Here is a 4,920-nt window from a genome sequence, read left to right as displayed (position 1 = left end):
TACCCCCATTTAAATAGAGACAAGGCCGAGAACTTGAAGGCCAACCCAAAAACTATTGGGCCTTGTAAATAGGTCCTGGACCACCCTTTCACAGTCCTGCAGTCTCCGGAGAGGCTGGTTGGAGGAAGGGCCTGTGGGAAATTGTAAGTCGAGGTCCTGTCGCCATTGAGACCGTTGACGACCCTCGGGGTCAGGGGTCCCCTGGACGTGGGGCCTCTGAGAGAGACTGCCGGGTAAGGAACTTATTACCCGGCCCGTGTGGGCAACACCCGGACCCGAACCCGTTTCCTGGACTGGGGAAAAGGGGTGCTCACCTGGTTTTTAGAGGCAGCATCAGGGCTAGGTTTGCTTGGGTGGGCAAAAGTCAAAAAGGACCTGGTCCCGTCCCATTCCCGGTTAATAAAAATGTTTTTTTATTATGTAACGTTTAAGCAAACTGCCTCCCGTCACAAGGATGAAACAAAGCCTTCATGAATGTAAATATTTTAGTATAATTGTATATGTGTTTTATCTTTTTCAGTTCAAAAGCAAAATAAACCGGTGGTGTGAGTGTGACGCCCTGGCCAGGCCAGGTAGTGACAGATAGGGCCCTGCATTACACATGTCCCTCATAGGTAACATACAGCAGAGCCTGAGGTGGGAAAGTAAACAGTACAGTTTCAGAGTTCAAGTTGGAGAGGTGTGTGGGCTGGAGCTGTGTGCAGCTCCAGCAGAGGAGAAAAAACAATTTGAGCAGGTGCCAGGGTAGGAGCCCTGGTACCTTTGGCTAGGAGGCAGACGGAGGCCTCTGTCTGCAGGAGCCGGGAAGACGGTTCGGTGGAACCGAGGTGGACCGGGACAGGGTTATAGCCCGCCGGTACCGACCCGGGGAACCGACTCGGAAACAGGAGCACAAAGGGGGGTACTCAGACCCTGAAGCTAGGTCCAGAAGCTACTGGGGGCTAGCTAATTAACTGATTGCGGCCAGGACTAGAGGTCCTGTCCCACCCAAAGTCCCGACTGAAGGCAACAGCCCAACGAGGGGGATAAGCAGCCAAAGCCACAACTCAGAGATCCCACGGGCCAGCGTCTGCGGGCAAAGGGCTCCTTAGGCAGCCACAAGCCGGGAGCGGACTCCTGAAGTTGCAAGCACAGGCAGTCCACCATCCAACACAGGTGCGGGAGAAAGACAAAGACCATCTCTCTGCACCGCCAAACTTACTCCCAATGGGTCCCGGGGCCACCATCCCTGCCCACAGAGGGGTTAACAACTTGTTGCCAAACATCTTCCCCGGGTGCCCCGTAACTGCAGCGGTGGTGTCCACAGCTGGGATTTAGTCACAGGCACGAGAATGAAAAGCATCAGGTAAGTGCTGTGTTAAATAGTTCTGCTTTTAAATGTGTGAGGCCGCATGGCACCCTTCAAAAATAATAAAATATTAGTGTAGGACTGCCCCTTAAGATTTGCCGTGGAGTGGCGGGGTAGCTCAAAATATTGCAATGTTTTGCCAAAAATCTCCATTTATAATAAGTACAGTTTAGAAAATGTGCTGGCTCCCTCATTTTGATTTTGCAGTTCATGGAAACCTAGTGATTTTATTTTATGCAATCTGCAATCTACTATACATCCACTTACAAGGATTTCATCTGGTCCAATGATTTACTAATATACTGCTGTACCATATTTATAATTTTACACATAGAATACGGATGTACCTAATTATTATTGCTTATGTGTCGCCCCGTGGCCCCATTACCTTCAGGTCGTCTCAGGGTCTTCAGGGACTGCACGTGTGGCGCCCCTGACCTGGTCAGGCACCACTGAGTACTGCAACCATGCTGGGGGCAGTGCAATACAGGTAATCCAGAAGGCTGACCGAGGTGTGACTACACAGGCGCATAGTAATCAGGTCTCACACATCTACCTTTGGGAGGATCCCTGGGGAATCCAGGAGGGGGCATGGCCTCCATGTCCACTCAAGGGGTGTGGTAGAGAGCCTGGTTTCTAGGTGGCGTAGGCAAGAACAGGAGAGGAGAAGTAGTGAGCCAGTTTAGTGTGCAGCCCTGGGAGAGCAGTCACAGTAAGAGGACCCTGGAGCTGGGGCACTTTAACAGCGTCCGCGCAGTGACTACCGACGGGGGAGATCAGTCACCTGGTAGTGCCACCCGAAATCCACCCAAGGCTGGAGAGATCAAAGTGGTGGCAGAGTAAGGGGACTGCCAGGGAGGTACCAGGCCCGCAAGGGTAACAGGTCATAGTGCAGAGATAGATTCACCTTTCTTCTGCCAAACCTGCCTGAGGGGGCACTTCAGACCCTCAAGACAACACTACAGAGTCCGCAGCCACGTAGCAAAGAGAGGGCCCATAGTTCACAGGAGGCAAGCAGCCGGAGTGACCTGGTCCAGGCTACAAGCAAACAGGCCGAAACGAGGGGAGAACAGGCAGCAGCAACTTCCCTGGGTGACCCCCGTAGGGACTTCAAGTCGGGGTCACCACAAAAACACAAAGGGCTAAGGAAGGCGAGTTGGTAGTCACCCTCATCAGCCAGCCGGAAGGATACCTGGTTCCAGCCTGGTTCATCCCAGCTACGCCCGGGTTACTCACCCTGCCACCTAATGTGAGTAAAATCCCTGAAAGACATTCTGCTTGTGTTTGAGTCATTCTGCGCCTTGTGGTTCCACACGCTTACACAGGGCACTGGGGCTTGCCTCACTCTTGGGAGGCCACTACAACTGACTGCACCCACCATCAGCCCCAGGCACCCCTTAATCTGCAGTGGCGGTCACCCTGACCGCAATACCGAGAGTGGCGTCACGAAAACCCTAAAGAGAAGGTTCCCTACCTGTGACCAGACTGTTCCATCCACGTGGAGACCCTGAAGGTAATTCACCGACACAACACCTGTGGGGCTTCACACACGTCCTGGATCCTTCTTGTCACAGGTAGGTTGACTTCTTTAGGATTCGCGACGCCACTCTCGGTATTGCGGTCAGGGTGACCACCACTGCATATTAGGGGACGCCTGGGGTTGATGTTGAATGCAGCTAGATGTAGTGACCTCCCGAGAGTGAGGCTAGCCCCAGGGCCCGGTGTAGGTGTGTGGAACCACAGGTCGCAGAATGACTCACACGCACAGCAAGAATGTCTTTCAGGGTTTTTACTCACGTCAGATGGCAGGGGGTGAGTAACCCGGGTGAAGCCGTGATAACCAGATGGAACCAGGAATTCCTTCAGGCTGACTTGTGAGGGTGGCTACTGACTCGCCTTCCTAGCCCTTGTGTTTTTGTGGTGACCCCGACTTGCAGTCCTACGGGGTCACCCAGGGAAGTTGCTTCTGCCTGTTCTCCCCTTTTTCGGCCCGTCTGCTTGTAGCCTGGACCAGGTCACTCCGTCTACTTGTCTCTTGTGAACTATGGGCCCTCTTGTTGCTACGTGGCTCCGGACTCTGTGGTGTTCTGGTGGAGGGTATGAAGTACCCCCGCCTGCAGGTTGAGCAGGCCAACTGAATGGGCCCCTGCTCTGGGGACCTGTAACCACGTGCGGGCCTGGTCCTCGCCTGGCAGTCCCCGTACTCAGCCACCCTTTTTCACTCCAGCCTTGGGTGGATTTCGGGCAGCACTACCAGGTGACCGTTCTCCCCCGTCAGTAACCACAGAACCTGCAGTGGCTGACTTGTGACAGCCTCCAGGTTTCCACCTTGCGACTCCTCTGCCTGAGCTTCACTGACTAACTGGCTCACTACTCCCTCCCCTCTGTGCCTGCCTCCACAACTTAGCAACCAGGCTCTCTACCACACCCCTTGAGTGGAGATGGACACCACGCCCCCTCCTGGATTCCCCAGGGGTCCCTTCAAAGGTCAATTTAGGAGACCTGGCTACTATGTGCCTATGTAACCACACCCCGGTCAGCCTTCAGGATTACCTGTATTGTACTGCTCCCAGCATGGGTGCAGTAATCAGTGGTGCCGGACCAGGTCAGGGGCGCCACATTTACATATGCTATACATCATCTGATATGCTTCTATTATTCCAGGCCATTCTAGGCACGCACTGATGTCTTACAGGCAGCATTGTTAGCCACGCAATTTTTACCTATTGTAGTCTCAATTCATGTCATACTGTTTTCCAGGTTTGAAATTATTCTCAAGGTAAAAACTCCTTTTGGTCCATAGCCTCTTACATACTTTTGTCATTAAATTTATTTTATAACAGACTACATCTGTATATATGCTCTTTCCCATAGGACTGCATTACAGTCTGCCACAATATACTGGCTATCTCAATTCCTCCTTATATGTTTGTTATTGCAATGATAGGTGGGTGTGGTCTATATAACTTTTGTTCAACCCTAACCCTATATACTACATACATATTGAAACCTGGCCTATTGAGTTACCTGTACTTACCTTACCTTTTTCCCTATTCAGGCAAACTTCATAACAGCCATATGTCCCTATGCATATAGATTATGCTCTTACACCTTTCTCTTAGGTTTGTCCTCTTTTATTTTAGATTGGTAACAAAGATAATGAGGATTCCATTCCAGTATTCATCCTATGCCTCAAGTGATTGCACTTATCGTGATTACCATACTGTGTATATACTCCGTGATGTCAACATCTGTATATGACGCAATCTTGAATATTTTGTATATTATTGTGATTTGTGCACTTTGTATGATTTGTGAATGTATTTCACTTTCCTTTGTGTATACAACAACTATTTATTTGTTATTTATTTATATTACGTATTATACACAGATACACAACCTTGATAAAGGCTCTCTGAGCTGAAACATCGATTTATTGTTTATTTAAGATTTTGTCTTGCAGTGAAATACCTACGGATACTTACTGTTCCATGTTTTCATTTTTATGAGTGTGCCAAAGTTATTCTACTTTATTGGTCTTATTTTTTTACTTCTGAGCATCTCCCTATCAT

Source organism: Anomaloglossus baeobatrachus, chromosome 11 (assembly GCF_048569485.1).
Source record: "Anomaloglossus baeobatrachus isolate aAnoBae1 chromosome 11, aAnoBae1.hap1, whole genome shotgun sequence".
NCBI classification, from domain to species: domain Eukaryota; kingdom Metazoa; phylum Chordata; class Amphibia; order Anura; family Aromobatidae; genus Anomaloglossus; species Anomaloglossus baeobatrachus.
Note: the sequence above shows the minus strand (reverse complement) of the source record.